The following is a 20,479-nucleotide window of genomic DNA, read 5'->3' as shown; positions in this document are numbered from 1 at the left end:
TATTTGATCACCTCTGCACTATTCACAAAAAAAAGAGCGACAATTTTGAAAAAAAAAAAACAATATTTTTTACTTATTGCTATAATAAATATCCCCAAAAATGTTTTTAAATAACAAATTTCTTCATCAGTTTAGGCTAATACGTATTCTTCTACATATTTTTGGCTAAAAAATCGCAATAAGTGTATATTGATTGGTTTGCGCAAAAGTTATAGCATCTATAAACTATGGGAAAGATTTATGGCCTTTTTATTTTTTCATTTATTTTTACTAGTCATGGCGGTAATCTGCGATTTTTAACGGTATTGCGGCAGACAGATCGGACACTTTTGACACTTTTTTGGGACCATTGACATTTATACATTGATCAGAACTAAAAATAGCCAATGATTATAATGCTACAAAAATGCACTGATTACTGTGTAAATGACATGGGTATTGAAGGGGTTAACATTAGGGGGTGATCAAGGGGTTAAATGTGTGTTCCCTCAGTGTGTTCTAACTGTATGGGGATAGGACTGAGTAGAAACAAACAATATGTCTCCTCTCCTCTGACAGCAAAGGGATTTGTGTGTTTACACATACAAATCCCCATGCTGGCGTCTGTGTAGGCAATCGCGACCGCCGGCCACATGCATCAGATCCCCCACCATGCATTGGAGAGCCCTCTGGCGTCCTTTAAAGGAAACCCCGTATATATATATATATATATATATATATATATATATATATATATGGGGTTTCGTGCAGTGCTGCAATTGTGCCACTGTAAATGTATGTGAGGCGGTCGGGAACCGGTTAAGGCCAACATTCTGAATGCTTAATTCTACAATACAGTGATTAAATATACATATTTTATGTCATTTTTATGCCCCTTCTAAGCCATTTTGTGTCTCTGCCTCTTACCCACCTCTTACCACCGTCCCTTGGTTTCACCCCCTACCCAGTTCCCAATATGGCCTCTTTTAGAGAATATAGATAGTATAATTTTGTAGTGCTAAATAATTTGTATGGAATTTAGTATTGACGACAAGTAAAGCGATAAAATACATTCCTTGCAGCCAGCAGCAAGAAATCCCTCCCCCATCAACAATAGACCCCCCTCCCCTCCCCATCAAAAAACAATCTCCCAGCATTAACAGTCTTACAGCAGCCAGCAACAGCAGACCCCTCCCTAAAAAGTAGATCTCTTTCAGCAACATTTGACCTTCCAGTAACAAAATATCCCCTACCAGCAACAACCTATCACCTGCAGCAACAATAGATCCCCCAGCAGCCAGCATTGGTAGACCTTCCTTCACACCCCAGTACCTCTTGCCATTGCATAAATTCAGTGCTGGAGGTGCCGAAACTGCATTCCCCAATGTGTTCCCGCTAAAAAAAAAGCCCTGGTTATGTATATTTAGTTTTTTGTCATATAGTTCTCAAAATACCAATGGTTATTGTCCCCTGAATATGCCCTAATGGGCAACACATGTTGGTAATGTATACCTCCTGTACCGCTGTGGAAATAAAGACAAGACTATGTTCAGGTTTTTTTTTTTTTTAATACTGTTCAATAAATTGTGAATTTTTTTATGAAAGATGTAAATTACTGTCTAATTCAAGCACCTTAAAAGTCCCATTAATCCTTTTTTTCAAATCAGTCTCCTGCCTCCCAGATCCTCATCTCTTGTGCTTCCCTGTAGCGTGCAAGGGAGTTCTGTCCAAGCACTCCGCCATTCAGTGTGCTGGCTGCACAGAGGGTCAATGATCCACAACCATTTGTGACATATTATTTATAACTATGGGAGATCTATTAACTGATAAATAAGAAAAAAATAAAGGCTGTATAAAATATTACAGCAAAGTGTTAAAACTCCTCTTGTTTATGGTTTTGTATATACAAAAATAATCATAGAGCCATGTCCGTTTTATCTTAACACATTGTTAAAACACCTTGGTAACAATATCCATTCAAACTCTGTTGCAGGGCGGGCTTAGATTTTAATGGGTTATGGTTACCATGAGGATTTAACAAAGAGTTTGGGAAATAAAGCTCTAAATGAGGACACGGCTCTATGCATTTTATTTTTTCAATACATTGGATATAAGGAATTTTTACAGTTGTGAGCTGTAGTCTTTAAAACAGGTCTTTATTGTTTATTATGTATGATGTTGTATACCAGTAGACTCTGAGTTAGAGGCCATAAGAGCATGTTTACACTTGTAGGTGTGGGCCAGTAAAAATAGGAGGTTGAACCCCTTGTTAAGTCGCAAAGGCAGCATGACAGGCTTTTACAAATGCTGAAATGCTTTGCTTTGCTGCGTGGCAAAAAAATATTACTCCCCCCCAGTGAAGGGGGATTCTGACAAGAAAAAAAGGGCTGCTGTCCCCTGTTTGGATGGGATTCCTCACCTCAGCCCCAGGGGAGATCATCATCCTTGTCCCCCATCTTCCCTTGGATATAGGTTGAACATCGATAATGGACCATTATGTAAGTTATAGACCCCCCTTTTTTGGGAGATGGTTCTGTTTTTAAAGGGTATGCTATATTTATAGATCTGTTATTGATTTCATTTCAGAGCATTTTACTCCTGATGTGTGGTGAGAGCCATGAAACGTGCGTCCAGTACACTTTGAACTGATGGCCAGACAAGTTTGGCTAACTAAGAGCAATTGCTTATGTTTATTATTAATGGATGAATGAGCTATGAAATTTTACTGCTAATCATGTTGTATTTTACTTTGTATAATACTTGTATGTGTATACAAGTGAACTGTTATTTACAGTATATCATGTCTTTTACCAAAAGATTACTGATACCTTTTGATTTGAAATTATTAAACAATTTAATGATCAATATAAACTAGATATTTATTCAGTGACATGCATCATATAAAGTCCCATTCTTTCCTCTTCCTTTTTTGTTTAAACATATATTAGGGATGGAGGTTTGGCACTGCTATGATTAGGTTGTGTCAGGTCATATTATTACATTACACTTTTTACTAAGCTGTCCTGGGATGGCCATGTCCCAAAACCTTGGGCTGTGCCCTCCTTATCCCAGTATTGTGAGCTCCTGAACCCCAAAGTTCTGTTCCTTTCTGTCTCTCCACCTGTACCATGCCCTTTGTAGTCTTTTATTCTTTGACCCTCAGATGATGTCGGAATGACGAAACGCATCAGAGTAGAGCCATACGACAAGTATAACTACGCCAGGAGACTTAGGAAGGCAGCCTGATCCTCCGTTGGCCACAGTAGCAGCGAGCTGTAGGAGAAGCAGTACCTATAAGGTATTCTTCTGACGTACTGTGAACATCGCTATGACATTGTCTCTTGTTTTGTGAGTGTATACTGTGAAGTTTTATAAATAGCATTAAAGAGGTTTTAAATGGGATTACGCTATGTCCGCTGTTCTTCTCTTTCACTGAATATTTGAGAGTGATTAGCGCAGAGGTGGATAAGAAAACGAAGATTGCTGCCACTGTTTGACTGTATATTTATACGCCAGATTGATCCTCTTTTCCGGTAAGGGTTGTATCAAGGGGGAGTCTCTTCCACACGCCCCCCTGTTTCTACCTGTGCATGTGTGAAGGTGGTTTCTGTCGGTGTCAGCATTCTGCATTCCGCTCTATGAATTAGAAATAGACATTTTTATAAAGCGTCTGAGAGTGATTCCCATGATGTGATATATGGACTATATATTCCGCAAAGCACGGATTACAAAAAAAGAGACTTATGTTAAAATAATTACTTAATTTTGGTAGTTATTTGAAAGTAGAGCTGCTTGAACCTGTTTTTACAGATTTGTGTTATTTTATTTGATTTATGGCATGTTTTCTTCTTGTTTAAAATCAATTTTATTGAAAGTACCAATAAATATACGTTTAGTTCTATCTAGATATACTTTAATTCTTGAGAGAATAAATAAATTGGAGAAGGCTAGTATGGGCCCCAGTGCATTACTTTGGCCAGGGGCCCATTATGCTATTAAGACAGCCCTGCCCTGCAGCACCAAGTGTGGGGAGACACATGTTCCAAATGACTGTCAATAGTAAGCCTATTATGGTTTTGCTGGACTCTGGAAGTCTGGTTACTTTGGTTAAAGCAGAGATGGTTGAAACTGTGAACTTTCATGCTAGAAAGGTTGCTGTGATCTGTGTACATGGGGATATCTGGAGTATGCTATAGGCAGAAGATTTATTACCTTTTTTCATAAAAAAAAAAAACGTATCTGAGCCTCATCTCGATCCAGCAATGTTGTAAGAGAGCCTTGGCTGTTCGGGACTCTCCCTCCTCATTGGCCGAGACCGCAGCGGGCACCGTTGGCTCCTGTTGTCAATCAAAGTCAGTGAGCCAATGAGGAGAGAGCGGGGTGGGGCCTGAGCCGCAGCTGCATGTCTGAATGGACATACGGAGCTGTGGCTCGGCTTGGGTGCCCCCATAGCAAACTGCTTGCTGAGGGGGCACTTGGCAGGAGGGAGGGGCCAAGAGAACCGACGAGGAACCCAAGAAGAGGAGGATCTGGGCTGCTCTGCGCAAAACCACTGCACAGAGCAGGTAAGTATGACATTTGCTATTTTTAATCAAAATAAAAAAAAGACTTTAACCGCTTAAGGACCACCTCATGCCGTTGTATGTCGGGAGAATGGCACGGCTGGGCACAATAACGTACTTGTATATTCCATTGAAGCGCCCAGCTGTGGGTCACGAGTGTGCCGCCGGCGGCGCACTCGCGACCCGGTCTTGAGGTCCGTGACCATGGGCATGGGACCTGCGGTCTCAATCACCGCTGATGTCCCACGATCGGGTCACAGAGCTGAAGAACGAGGAGAGGTAAGTGTAAACAAACCTCTCCTCGTGCTTCCTACTGAGGCTATCACTGATCGTCTGTTCCCTGTTATAGGGAAAGACGATCAGTGATGTCAGACGACAAGCCACGCCCCCCTACAGTTAAAAAAAACACACACACCTAACCCCTACACTGCACCCTAGTTGTTAACACAAGAAACAAAAGCTGAAAGCTGAAGACAAGACAATCAACACCAGGTTTAGACCAAGATCGAGTTTTTACCACCCATTGGAATAAGGGTAATTTTATACCTACTTTCTATGAGGTGGTGATGGAAGAATTCAGAAGGCTCTATGGAAGCTGCACTCGTAAATACAACAAGGGCCGCCCATGAAGCATTTTTAGATGGTCCTCTAAATAGCCTGAGAAAAAACTCTGACATCGTAATAAGGAAGGCGGACAAGGGGAGAGGCTTGATGATACAAGATAGGGAACAGTATGTTGAGGAAGCATTAAGATTAATTGGAGATAAGAATACGTACGAGAAGCTCATCTGGGGCCCTACGGCCAACTACAGCAATGAACTTAAAAAGCTCTTAGACAAAGCACTATCCAATCAAGTCATTACTGAGAGTGAATATCAGTTCCTGTATTCTAAGCACCCAGTAGTCCCCCTACTTCTATCATATTCCAAAAGTACATATGGATCAGCAATCTTGGCAGTTATATTGATCACTTCCTTCAAAGGATTCTGGCCATGCCTTGGACATCCTTAACGCATACACTTGGGAAAAAGGCTACAGATGGTTGTCCTTGGATTTAGCGTCATTGTACACCTCTATCCAGCATGAATTTGGCCTGAGAGCAATTGAATATTATCTGGCAGAAGCACATCTGTTTAACCCTGCGTAGGCTAAATTTATATATGACAGTGCCGAGTTTACCTTGACTCACAACTATTTTACGTTCATGGAAGGCTTCTATAGACAGGTAAAAGGTACAGCGATGGGGGCTAGATTTGCCCCGAGTTACGCTAATTTATTTATAGGCTACTGGGAGCAGAATTATATTTGGGCCAATAATCCATTTGGAAGGCATCTAGTACTATATTCCCGGTATATTGATGATGTCCTTATTATCTGGAATGGTAGTGATGAAGAACTAAAAGGATTCCTAACACCCTGTGTGGAAAATCCATTCGGAATTACATTTACACATGTGGTGGATGATGTGTCCTTGGTCTTTCTGGATTTGGAGCTGTGTGCTGATGATGAAGGAAGAATTTATTCAAGAACTCATTTTAAGCCAAGCGCTGGCAATTCCTATCTTCACGCACATAGCCATCACCACCGCAGATAGATTTGAAATGTCCCTTTCGGACAATTCTGCAGATTGAGGTGGACTTGTACCCTTTTAAACAAGACTATGAAGCACAGAGTCTTATCCTTAAGAGTAAATCCAAGGAAAAAGGATACAAGGATGAGCATATTGAGGAAGCCTGCCTGAAATATCTGCTATTGTACGAAAATGTTGGGGAGGAAGGAGGGAAAAAGCTAGAACCCCATGGCAATCAACAACTACAGGTTCGCTTCTGCACCAAGTTTAGCAATAGGGCCCCTGCAATACAAAGAATCCTCAAAAAGAACTGCAGGATATTAGAATCAGACCCCATCCTGAAGACTAGTCTTTCTTCATGCCCGAATGTGGTCTTCAGGAGACCTAAAGACCTGAGGAGCATTATTGCCCCAAGTAGGGTAAAGAGGGTTAGAAATAGTGGCCTGAATAGCATTTGGACTACGGTATTCGATCAAAAAGGTAGCTACAAATGTGGGAGTACCATTTGTGGGAAATGTACATACATGTGCCATAGGAAGAAGGATGTAGTAGGTGCTGATGGAAAAATCCACAAGATTAAGCAGTTTATCAATTGCGCGACCCCATATGTTGTCTATGGCCTCCTGTGCCCATGTGGCCTTCTGTACGTTGGTCATACTTCAAGGCAAATGAGAACTAGAATGAACATAGAAGCAACATTCTGACGAAGAAGGACAAATATTTGATACCGAGACATTTTAAGGAGGCCACGCCAGTAATGTGGATGGCCTTAGGGTTTTTGCTATTGAAGCCATGCCGAATGATTTGGATAATGGGAAAAAAACACCAGCTACTGTGTAGTAGAGAGGCCTACTGGATTTTTTCCTTAGGGACTATGGCCCCTAAGGGCTTAAACGAAGAAATTGAATTACACAATCTCGTATGAGATCTGTTGTCTAGTCCTGCTAGTCCTGGGATAGGTTAGGGTTTGGCGATGCTCACTGGGCTTGCTCACGTGATTCACCTGCTATACGAGGGCCCAATCTTCTTGATGAGGTCCAGCACTCACATTATCTTACTATACAGCCATGTTTTCTGATAGTGTCGTGTAGAACTAGACAGGTATTCGGTTTAGTTTTAGGTGTAGATAGGTTAGGGAGATATACCAGTTTTGTTTTTCGTTTTTTTTCTGTCTTGTCTTATTTCTTTTTCATTGGTATATTTGTACAAATCCTTTCTGTATTTTTGTAGCACTATGCTCATTGGTCTATGCCATTGGTAATGGGCATATGGTTTCTCGGTAGGAAGTCATTTGAATAGGTCCCCCTGAGTCGGTATATATTTGTATGATAATATCAGTAACGTGGTAATGTTTGGCCTGCTATTTATTCACTTGTACACTTTGTTGTACGTGAGCTAGGTATATATTCACCTTCTCTCTAATGAACAATGAGAGTTGACTGACTGGTCGACTAGAGGTGATTGGGGGACCGACTAACTATCCATTCTATTCTTAATTTTAGAAGGTATTTATTGAGTTTTTATTTGAATGATTTTAAATATTATTTTTATATACTTTTATACTTGTTTATACATTTTTATACGTTTTTTTTTATATATATGAAAATAGTGTGTGCGTGTGGGGCCAGGTTGCTCCATTGCCTCCTGCGAGGGGGTGTTGGGGTTTTTTTTTTTTCCTTTTCAACAGATATAATAAAATATATATAGAATTTTTTTTTTATATATTTAATATTTTTTATTTTAGAAAGTCCACAGCAGACATTTTGACCTAAGTGTTAGAGATAATTTATGAGCTGACACTGTCCGCATTTGCGGGCAGTGCCACTGCCCATATCTCCTGTGCATTGGACTGGCCGGCTATAGCGAGTGAAGCGTATATATTCGTGCTTCCGGACCGCATTACCGCACACACTCAGTCTCTATGTGGGCGCCGAGACACTGGGATAGCCACTCACGCACGCAGGCATCTTGCTTGCGTGCGCATGAGCGGAAGTGACATGTGGGGCAGCCAGAAGTTGTGGGTGGAACGCATTTCCACCCGAGCTTCCTGAATTGAGCTACAGCTTGCGCTCCAGTGACCCTAGCGTGCGCAGGAGCAGAAGCGATATGTGGTGGCGGCCGAAAGTTGAGGGTGGAACGCATTTCCACCCGCACTTCCTGCATATGGTTATGCGTGCGTTCCAGTGATCCCTACCACAGTGACCCTGGCAGATCGTATGGAGTGTGGACCAAAGAACCATAGGTACTACTGTTACTACCACCACCACAAGTCCTTATTACTATTATTATTATTATTACCATTATATCATTATGGGCTTATGTGAGATATCAATACTCCCAAGCATATCACTATATGCACTAATTGCTGTATTAATGCTAATGGTCCCAAAATTGTGTCAAAATTGTCCGACGTGTCCGCCATAATGTTGCAGTCACAATAAAAATCGCTGATCACCGCCATTACTAGTGAAAAAAAAATATTAATAAAAATGCCATAAAACTATCCCCTATTTTGTAGACGCTATAACTTTTACGCAAACCAATCAATAAATGCTTATTGCAATTTTTTTTACCAAAAATATGTAGAAGAATATGTATCGGCCTAAACTGAGGAAGAACAATTTTTTATATATATATATATATTTTTTTTTTTTGGGGGGGGGGGGGGGTATTTATTATAGCAAAATGTAAAAAATAATGTGTTTTTTTCAAAATTGTCGCTCATTTTTTGTTTATAGCGCAAAAAATAAAAACCGCAGGGGTGATCAAATAACACCAAAAGAAACTCTATTTGTGGGGGAAAAAAGACATCAATTTTGTTTCAGAGCCACGTTGCACAACCGCGCAATTGTCAGTTAAATCGACGCAGTGCCGAATCGCAAAAAGGGGCTTGGACCATCGGGTTGGACTTGTACGCCACTTAGTGCAGGAGACCATCATTAGTAGGAACTTCCCTAAGTTTTGGGAACTGTGGGATCATCCCGACTCAGTGAAGGAGACAGAAACCTTGGCCAGCACCAACAGTGTGGGTTCAGGGGACTCCTCTCATGGTTCCTCAGGTTTTCCTTACGAGTTGTGGTGGGATAACTGGAGGAGGCTGAGGAAGACCCCACATCCAGTAAAAGTAGACAGCCTTCTGCTAACACTGAGGCTACACTAGTTTGCTGATCTTAATGTACACAAGGAAAACGTTGGTCCGCAGCAAAGAAAAGACCCTACCCTTGCCAGGGCCTGGGAAAATGTAGTAGTGATTAATGATGTACCTGTTGAATCGGGAGATAGGCACTGTTTTCCTTATTTCAGCAGCAATGAGGGTTTATTGTATCATGTATACAAAAAGAATAATGAAGTTGGTGATCCCTAAGCCATACAGAAAGGTGGTGTTATAACTTGCCCATGGACACTTGCTGTGAAGGTTATTTAGGGGTAAGGATGAGCCGAACACCCCCCGGTTCGGTTCGCACCAGAACTTTCGAACGGACCGAAAATTCGTACGAACTTTGGAACCCCATTGAAGTCTATGGGACTCGAACGTTCAAAATAAAAAGTGCTAATTGTAATGGCTAATATGCAAGATACTGTCCTAAAAAGGGTTTGGGGACCTGGCTCCTGCCCCAGGGGACATGGGTCAATGTCTAAAATGTTTTTAAAAATGGCCGTTTTGGCAGGAGCACTGATTTTTAATGACGATTAAAGTGAAAAAAAAGTGAAATATTCCTTTAAATATCGTGCCTAGGGGTGTCTATAGTATGCCTGTGCAGTTCCACGTGTTTCCCGTGTTTAGAACAGTCCCTGCACAAAATGACATTTAACGGAAAAAAAGTCATTTCAAACTGCTTGCGTTTTTAATGTAATATCTGGTTCCGGCAATATGGATGAAAATCATTGAGAAAAATGGCATGGGTAGCCCCCCTGCCCGTTACCAGCCCCTTTGGGTCTAGTACGGATATTAAGGGGAACCCCATACCCATTTAAAAAAAAAGGAAAGACGTGGGACCCCCAGGCCCTATATACTCAGAACAGCAGTATGCAGGCGGTGCAAACAAGACAGGGACTGTGTAGATTTGTTGTGTTAAGTAGAATCTGTTTGTAATTTTCAACTGGTACATTTTTAAGCATTTTTGGAAAACATAGGGAAGGGTCATCACCCCTGTATAATTTGTTTTGCCGTCCGTCTTTTTTCATCTCACTTCCTGTTGTCTCCCTCCGTTTGCAAGTAGGAAGACGTTTGTAAGTTGGATGTTTGAAAGTAGGGGCCTGCCCTATATGCTCTGCAGAAATGGCGGAACAAGGTGTTGGTGTTGCCACAACATTGTAAGCCCTCAAAGTAACTCTTGGTGGGCGCTGGAGCGCCCTGCTGTGAACGATTACATCAAGAATTGTAATTACATGCCGTTGTTGAGCAGTGGTAGAAAAATTGGGCCTTTGGTGGTTGTGGTGCTGGTGCCACAACACGATAAGTCCTCACAGTTACTCTGGGTGGGCACAGGAACGGGCCCTGCTGTGAAATATTATATGAAGAATTGTAATTACATGCCCCTATTAAACAGGGGCTGAAAAATTGGGCCTTAGGCACTGGTGCTGGTGCCACGACACTGCAACCTCTCCCATAAACTCTAGTTGTTTTGCAAGAATGAGCCCTGCTACAAAGTATTGCATCAAAAATTGTAATTAAACGCCCCTGTTAAACAGGGGCTGAAAAATTGGGCCGGTGGCATCACCCAGAACCAAAAATGTTCTTCCAACATATCAGCGGAGGAGGAAGAGGATAGACAATCAACATAACAGGACAGTCACTCAGCATCAGCATAGGCAGAAGGGATGTGATATTTTTAAAAAAAATGATTCGGTTACATCAGCTTCAGGTGCTTGGTAGCTGTGGGTGATCCAAGACTGATTCATCTTTATGAAGGTCAGTCGATCAACAGAGTCGGTGGACAGGCACACCCTGTGATCGGTAACAAAGCCACCAGCAGCACTGAAGGTGCGTTCCGAAAGAATGCTGGATGCAGGACAGGCCAGTAGCTCAATTGCATACTGTGCAAGCTCTGGCCAGTGATCCATCCTCAAGACCCAGTAAGCCAGAGGATTTTTGGTGGGAAAGGTGTCCAAGTCTGACCTTGCCCCTAGGTATTCCTGCACCATGTAAATCAGACGCTGGCGATGGTTGCTGGAACCGATCATACCTTGGGGCTGCGGACTAAAAAATTGTCTGAAAGCATCGGTCAGACGGCCACCTTCTCCAACGCACCTTCTGACCGATGCCTCAGCAACACGTTGTCCAGGACCAGGAGTTTGTAACCTCCCAGTCTCTGGGAACGCGTTGCACAGACCTTTCTGCAAGGCCTCCCGGAGATGTCTCATCCTCTGCTCCCTCTGCGACGGCAAGATAAGTTCCAACCTTACCCTTGTACCGTGGATCAAGGAAAGTGGCCAGCCAGTAATGGTCCCTCTCCTTGATCCGAAGAATAAGAGGATCCTTCTGCAGGCTTTGCAGGATCAGGGAGGTCATGCAGCGTAGGTTAGCTAAGGCATCCGGTCCGGAGTCCTCTGGGTCACTAAGGACAACATGATCCGCAGCTACCTCCTCTCAGCCACGTACAAGTCCACGGGTTTCTTGGGACTGTAAATCATCCCTACAAGACTGCTGCTGCTGATTCTGAGTGCCAGCCTCCACCTGCATGCTGACACAATCATCCTCCTCCTCCTCCTCCTACTCCTCCTCCTCTTCCTGTGTGATGGGTGGGACAGCATGAACACTGTCTGGATAAAGGGGGCCTTGAGAGGCAAGGAAGTCCTCCTCTTCCTGCCTCTGTTCTGCCTCAAGTGCCCTGTCCATTATTCCACTCAGCATATGCTCCAACAGGTGGACAAGAGGTACAGTGTCACTGATGCATGCACTGTCACTGCTCACCATCCTTGTGGCCTCCTCAAATGGTGACAGGACTGGCGTGGTGAGAAAAAAACGAGCTCCCCTGACCCTGTCCTGGTGCCGTAGTGGCACAGGTACTCATTGATGGCCCTCTGCTGCGTGTGCAGCCGCTGCAGCATGGCCAACGTTGAGTTCCACCTGGTGATGTCACATATAAGGTGGTTCTTGGGCAGGTTCAACTCCTTTTGGAGCTCAGCCAGCTGAGCACAGGCATTAAATGATCGGCGGAAATGCACACAGACTTTCCTGGTCTGCTTCAGGACATCCTGTAAGCCCGGGTACCTGCCCAAGAACCGCTGCACCACCAGGTTAAGGACATGAGCCACACAGGGCACATGGGTCAGTTGTCCCTGTCGGAGGGCGGAGAGGAGGTTGGTGCAATTGTCGCAAACCACCAATCCTGGCTTAAGCTGGCATGGCGCCAACCACCTCTCGGCCTGCCCCTGCAGAGCTGACAAAATATCTGCCCCAGTGTGGCTCCTTTCCCCCAAACAAACCAGTGCAAGCACGGCATGGCATTGTTTTGCCTGCGTACTTGCGTAGCCCCTTAAACGCCTACGGAGCACCGCTGGTTCCGAGGACAGAGCACTGGAAGAGGCCATGGAGGAAAAAGAAGAGGAGGGGGTGGAGGAGAGTGGTGTGTCAAAACCAGTAGTAGCATTTTGGAGGCATGGTGGCGGAACAACCTCCAACACTACTGCACCTTGTCCTGCATCCTTCCCAGCTGCCAGAAGAGTGACCCAATGGGCCGTGAAAGACAGGTAATGTCCCTGTCCATGCCTGCTGGACCATGAGTCAGCGGTAATATGCACCTTACCGCTGACCGCCCTGTCCAGCAAAGCAAGAACATTGCCTTCCACATGCCGGTAGAGAGCCGGAATCGCCTTCTGTGAGAAAAAGTGGCGTTTGGGGACCTGCCACTGAGGAACCGCACATTATACAAACTCATGGAAGGGGGCCGAGTCTACCAACTGAAAAGGCAGCAGTTGAAGTGCTAGCAATTTAGCCAAGCTAGCATTCAACTGCAGGGCATGTGGATGGCTGGGAGTGAACTTCTTTAGACGGTCCAGCAGCTGGGGCAGGGAAATTTGCCTGCTATAATCGGACGTGGGTGTACTGCTAGCAGAGTGCCCGGAAGCACTTGGCTGTGACACACCTAATTCTACACCTTCATTCCTCTCAGAGCAGGTTTCAGAGAGGACTGAAGGTCTAGTGGGGTTGGAGATCCCAGCTGATGAGGAGCAAGGAGAGGTCCGCTTTGTTCTTTGGTGTGGGTCTTTGAGGTACGCTTGCCAACGAGCTGCATGGCAGGTCAACATATGTCTGGTCAAGCATGTGGTGCCCAAGCGGCTGATGTTTTGGCCACGCGAGATACGCTTGAGACATATGTTGCAAATAGCAGCGGTGCGATCTGATGCACTCGTCTCAAAAAAGGCCCACATCAAAGAACTTTTAGAGTAACGCGCAGAGGCAGCGCCCTGCACAGGCGGAGCTCTGCGGTGTGATTCAGACGGTGTGCTGCCCCTAAGCTGGCCCCTGGAGGGCATCCTGCCTCGTTGGACATGTGCCTCCTCCTCCTCCTCCTCTCTCCTACCAGGCACCCACGTGGAGTCAGTGCCCTCATCATCCCCTCCCTCTTCATCGCTGTAGCAAACCTGGCAGTATGCTGCAGATTGTGGAACATGACTGCCAGATTGCCGTCCTTCTTGAGCATCCCCTCTCTATGCGCTCATGCTACTGCCTTCCTCTAGATGAGTATCATCATCAGAGCCTACAAAACACTGGGCATCCTCCTGGAGCATGTAGCCAACACTGTGCTCAAAGAGTTCAGGGGACTCCTCAGGAGGACATGGTGGGTCTAGGGAAGACGATGCGTTGGCAGCTGCTTTGCTAGTACCCTGAGCCTGGGTGAGAGAGGATAAGGAGGATGAAGAGGGCTTGGTCATCCACTCTACCAAGTCTTCGGCATGATGCGGCTCAACACGTCCAACTCCGGAAAGAAGGACAAGCGTGTCCCATGGCCACGTGCTGATGATGACGATGCACCGCATCCACGACCAGCACTGTTGTCTCTAGACACAGAGCCTGCTTGCCCTCTTTTATCGGCTCGCGCCTGTCTGCCTCTCCTTGTTGGCATTCCAGACATGGTAATGGCCTGAAGGGAGATGGGAAAACCAACAATTGGGTAGTGTATATTGTGCTGGAGGCACACAACACCCACTAACTCCTGCAGATGGCTCAATTAGAGAAGAGCTATATAGGTGGATATAATGGTGTATAGTGCGCTCAGGGCACGCAGACAACACGCACAATCTCCTACAACTGACTGCAAGCTCTATTACAGAAGAGCAATATAGCTAGCTATATAGGTGGATATAATGGTGTATAGTGCGCTCAGGTCACGCAGACAACACTCACAATCTCCTACAACTGACTGAAAGCTCTATTACAGAAGAGCAATATAGCTAGCTATATAGGTGGATTGGCGCAGTGCATTGTGGGCTGTGAGCGCCACACAAATTTGGTGCAAACGGCCCATAACGTTCGGTATTCGCCGAACGTGCGAACAGCCGATGTTCAAGTCGAACGTATGTTCGACTCGAACACGAAGCTCATCCCTATTTAGGGGTTGGGGAAACCAATGAACGGGTGTTACGCAGGTTTTACTGGCAAAGACTTTTAGAATTATTGTCAATCCTGTCCGGTATGTCAATTGTCAGCACCACTACCCACGTCCGAAGTCCTAGTGTCCTTACCCATTACTGAAGTGCCCTTTGAGAGGATTGCCATCAATCTTGTGGGTCCACTGCCCAAGTCTGCCTGGGGCCATCAATATATTCTCATAATCGGGGATTATGCCACCTGTTACCCCGAGACAGTTCCTTTATCCACCGCCTCTGCAAAGAACATTGCCAAAGACTTGTTCATACTGTTCAGTCGCGTTTGGGTCCATAAGGAGGTCCTCACAGACCAGGGCACCCATTCATGTTACGAGTAACTAGAGGGTTGTGCAAATTGTTTAAGGTGACACAGTTGTGAACCTTAGACTGATGGCTTGGTGGATCGCTTTAATAAAATATGAAAGATATACTGAAAAAGATTTTTGACAAGGATGGCAAAAGCTGGGATTTTCTTCTTCCATACTTGATGTTTGCCATCAGGGAGGTTCCCCAATCCTTGGGCTAATCTTCATTTGAGTTGCTCTATGGGTGACACCTGGGCTTAGACATAGCCATGGAAACATGGGAGGGGGAGCAGACACCCCACAAAAGTGTTATTGACCATATCACTCAGATGCAGGACAGCCATCATGCCTATGGTAAAAGAACACTTACTTAAGGCCCAAACAGCCAACAAAGACTATACAACAGGGGGGCCCAACTCTGTGTTTTCTTGCCTGGTGACAGGGTCCTTTCAAAGTAATTAAAAGAATTGGAGAGGTGAATTATGAAGACTATACAACAGGGGGGCCCAACTCCGTGTTTTCTTGCCTGGTGACAGGGTCAAGTTCCTGGCTAAGTGACAGGGTCCTTTCAAAGTAATTAAAAGAATTGGGGAGGTGAATTATGAAGTATATCAACCAGGTAAAAGAAAGCCAGAGCAGATATACCATATAAACCTGTTAAAACCCTGGAAGGATAGGTTGGCATTGACTGTGGGGATCATCCCTGTAACTCCTAGGAGTACTGAGTCCCCTATGGTCCCTGAGGTCACCATTCCAGACACCCTGTCTTATTCCCAAAAATAGGAAACTAAGCAATAGATAAGCAACAGAGAGAAGCGTTCAGAGTTACCTGGTATGACTTTAGCTGTTCAGCATGATATTGTTACTGAACCTGGAGTCTGTGTCAAACTCAAACCATACCTAATTCCTGAAGCCAGGAGAAAGGACTTCAGTGATGAAGTCAAAAAGATGCTGGAGCTAGACGTCATTGAGGAATCCAATAGTGACTGGTCTTGTCCCATGGTGTTAGTCCCAAAACCGAATGGTACTTGAAGGTTTTGTAATAAATTCAGGAAGCTTAACTCAATGCCAAAATTTGACATGTAACCAATGCCCAGGGTAGATGAGCTTCTAGACAGACTTGGCAAGGCCCACTATCTGACCAATTTGGACTTGACCAAAGGATATTGGCCAGAGGGGGGGGGCGCGCCGGAGATACTCGGAAACTGCTCGGATGCACTTGGAAATACTCTGGACCAAGGGAACCAAGTGCATCTGAGCGGCTCTGAGTGTCACTCTGAGTGTCACTGTCAGTGTAAAGTTGTTCTAAAGCGTTAAGGTTTTTCACCTCAAAGCATTCCATGCATTAAGGTGAAAAACCTTCTATGCTGCAGTTCTCCCCCAGCCCCCCTCTCCCCCCTTTTTCTTACCTGAGCCCGATTCGATCCAGCGATGTGCATGAGTACAGTGGCTACTACTGCTGTCTCCCTCCTCAGTGGGCAGCTTGATAGCAGCGGGAGCCATAGCCGCTGCTGTCAATCAAATGCCATGACACATGAGCAGAGGAGTGGGGCTGAGTCCCGTTGTCTGTGTCAATGGATGCAGCAGCGGGACTCAGGAGCAAGTACGCACCCGCCGAAGAGGAGGGGCCTGGAGCACTGGCAGGGGACTCCAAAAGAAGAGGACTGGGGCTGCCATGTGCAAAAGCTCTGCACAGAGCTTACCTGCTGACATGTTTGACATGTTAAAAAACAAAACAAAAAAAAACAAAGGTTTAGCACCATTTTAATGCATTGGAACAAGTACTCCAGTAATGTGAAAGATTTGCACAAAAGATGTGTCTAATCAAAATTTGTGAAAAAGAGAAGTGCTACGCTATACAGGCCAAATAATTAATATATGCACAAAATGATATAACAATTTTTTTAATACTGTTGATGTGAGTCCTGTGATAATAATCACATAAAAGTGCCAAAGTGTCTGTGCTGAGTGATATCACCATAATAAAATAATGATGACTCCACAAAAACTGATACCTTCATTGAATCCCCCAAGAGTGTACTGTACTTGCAACAAAGGTCAAACCAGCATAAGGAAAAAAAGCAGGTGACATGTCCACACATAGATTTTCTCATAAAAATTCAAATTTATGAACAAGCCAGTTGTAATAACCTATAATCGTCACAAGATGGCAGTGGAAACCAAATGCTTAGCCAGCTGTGAACACAGCCTCTCAAAAGAACTAGTGCTCATTGCTAAAATTGGTTTATTAAACGAAGAGCTATCGCTCCACCACAAAGTACAAACACTGCTGCATGTGTAGAGCCACTGCTTGTGCATGGATCTGAGCAAGCAGCCTGCAGTGTGTTTGTCTCTCTCTCCCTGATAACTAAGCTCCAACCTACGCATTTCACAAAGTGATGTGATTTTCTGCATTTATATTTCAGCATACTCCCCTGCTACATGCATTCACTTTTCCCAGCGTTTAACTAATGCCTGGAAAGCTTCAACATAGAAATATTTGTCAGTACGCCTAAACCATCCTTGGACAGCCTGCTTCACTTTGTCATCAGTGCTGAATTGCTGACGTTGTGTCTTGTGCAATCTCACAACAGGTTATGCATTGATTTTCCAGGATCCAGTGTTCCACGTGCTGAATGTTCACAGGAATGACTGCTGTGGGCTGGGAACCACCATGGATGGGATTGTCACTGACTGGCGTACTGTCATCTTTGAAACATTTACACCATTCAAATGTCTTACTGCGGTTCAGCGTCTCATCACCATACTGTGCTTAAAGTCTTCTGTAGATATCTGTGGGTTTTATGCCTTCGTTTACAAGAAACTTAATCACCACACGCATTAACACTGTTGTCTACCATCTTGGTTAATGGTCTCTGGTTTGGCCTGCGACATATGCACCATCTTTGAGTATTAGGACACACTTACCACTTACTACTGTGTGTAGTACCAACATGCTAGCATCCAAGAGACAAGCAAAACACCACCTTAGCAGGCAAGTGACAATACGCAATGTGTGGCAGGTAACGTGGCAAGTGACAATCCACAAGTTACAGGTGACGTGGCAAGTGACAATCCGCAACTTATGGCAAGTGACAATCCACAACTTGTGGCAGGTGACGTGGCAAGTGACGTGGCAAGTGACAATCCGCAACTTGTGGCAGGTGACGTAGCAAGTGACAATCCGCAACTTGTGGCAGGTGACGTGGCAAGTGACAATCCGCAACATGTGACAGGTAACCTGGCAAGTGACAATCTGCATCTGGTGGCAGACAAGTGATAATTCGCAACATGTGGCAGGTGACGTGGAAATTAATTCTTCTCCTTTTTGTATCGGGTGGAAGACACCCAATTAGCCCCCATTTAGTCTGTTTTGACTGTTGGCTATTGTTCCCTTACACATCCACACATTACCATCTTGTATTTAGCTGTTTTTGATCTATGTTACTTTTTGGGGGGTTCACCCTGGGATATTCAGTTTTTTTCTCCTCCGTTCTTTGCCTCGATGGTGGTTGTTTTTGTCCGACGCGGCTGCGTTATGCAACAGGGAGGTTCTTTTGACCTTCTGCTGTCCTCAACTGTCCTCGGGGGTGGGCGTGGCCACCTGCATTTCTGCGCCATATTCTCCACGCCCACATTGTGATGTCTGCTGATGCCGCAATTGTGGGCTGTGTGGAACATCTCGGAGATAGGGCCGGTGTTCTGCCTTGAGCGTACACCCCCAGCTTGACGGCTGACATCATTGATGCCAGTCCGTCATTCTCTGTACATGACCCTGGGGGCAGGGCGCCCGGAGCCGCCAGGGGGTATATCTGACTGATCGGCTTGACTGTAGTTCGCATTTGAGGCTTGTCGGTCTGTACAGTGGTCACAGGTACGGGAGGCCATTATTGACATATAGGGATTTTGTAACTGATTTAAGGCAACACTTTGATTTACTTATATCCATTGGGTGGGTGGTTTATTCCCCCACTATACTATTATCGGTCTATTCATTTACCACCACATAATTTTGTCTATTTCCCCTACAGTTACATAGTTACATAGGTTGAAAAAAGACACAAGTCCATCCAGTTCAACCAAAAAAATAAAATAAATTATATATAATAAATATCATATCAGCCCATATACCCAATTCTATACCCACAGTTGATCCAGAGGAAGGCAAAAAACCCCAGCAGAGCATGATCCAATTTGCTAAAGCAGGGGAAAAAATTCCTTCCTGATCCCTCGAGAGGCAATCGGATTTTCCCCGGATCAACTTTACCTATAAATTTTAGTACCCAGTTAGATTACGTACACTTAGGAAATAATCCAGGCCTTTCTTAAAGCAAACCACTGAGCTGGCCATAACCACCTCTGCAGGGAGTCTATTCCACATTTTCACAGCTCTTACTGTGAAGAAACCTTTCTGTATTTGGAGATGAAATCTCTTCTCCTCTAGACGTAAAGAGTGCCCCCTTGTCCTCTTTGTTGACTGTAAAGTGAATAACTCGACACCAAGTTCCCTATATGGACCCCTTATATATTTGTACATGTTGATCAAATCCCCCCTTAATCTCCTCTTCTCAAGAGTGAATAAATTCAGTTCCTCTAATCTTTCCTCATAGCTGAGTTCCTCCATGCCTCTTATCAATTTGGTTGCCCTTCTCTGCACTTTCTCCAGTTCCCCGATATCCTTTTTGAGAACTGGTGCCCAAAACTGAACGGCATATTCCAGATGAGGTCTTACTAATGATTTGAACAGGGGCAAAATGATATCTCTCTCTCTGGAGTACATACCTCTCTTAATACAGGAAAGGACTTGCTCGCTTTGGAAACCGCAGCTTGGCATTGCATGCTATTATTGAGCTTATGATCTACCAAAACCCCCAGATTCTTCTCCACTATGGATTCCCCCAGTTGTACTCCCCCTAGCGTGTATGATGCATGCATATTCTTAGCCCCCAAGTGCATAACTTTGCATTTCTCAACATTAAACCTCATCTGCCACATAGTCGCCCAATTAGACAGAGCATTGAGGTCGGCTTGTAAATTGGTGACATCCTGTAAGGACGTTATTGCACTGCATAGCTTGGTGTCATCTGCAAAGACGGAAATGTTACTTTTGATCCCAGACCCAATATCATTTATAAAGATATTAAAAAGCAAGGGTCCCAGCACTGAACCTTGGGGTACACCACTGATAACCTTAGACCATTCAGTGTAAGAATCATTAACCACTACTCTCTGAATTCTGTCTTTTAGCCAGTTTTCTATCCATCTACAAACTGATGTTTCCAAACCTGTAGACTTTACCTTACACATGAGCCGTGTGTGCGGAACTGTATCGAACGCTTTTGCAAAATCCAAATATATCACGTCCACCGCCACCCCTCTGTCCAAGGTTTTACTTACCACTTCATAAAAAGAAATCAGGTTTGTCTGACAACTTCTGTCTTTCATGAATCCATGCTGTCTGTTGCTCAAAA

General features: G+C 44.5%; 1 long non-coding RNA gene across 1 annotated transcript; it reads left to right on the top strand.

The window, feature by feature from the left end:
* Nucleotides 1-200: 200 nt before the first annotated feature.
* LOC143976072 (uncharacterized) lies at nt 201-3,381 on the top strand. Its single transcript, XR_013272491.1, has 2 exons — nt 201-2,477; nt 2,566-3,381. It is a non-coding gene; the product is annotated as an uncharacterized LOC143976072 (long non-coding RNA).
* Nucleotides 3,382-20,479: the final 17,098 nt, after the last annotated feature.

Source organism: Lithobates pipiens, unplaced genomic scaffold, assembly GCF_037356315.1.
Source record: "Lithobates pipiens isolate NorthernLeopardFrog02 unplaced genomic scaffold, aLitPip1_a1.2 Scaffold_13, whole genome shotgun sequence".
In the NCBI taxonomy this organism is placed as follows: domain Eukaryota; kingdom Metazoa; phylum Chordata; class Amphibia; order Anura; family Ranidae; genus Lithobates; species Lithobates pipiens.
This window is presented reverse-complemented; position numbering and strand designations above follow the sequence as displayed.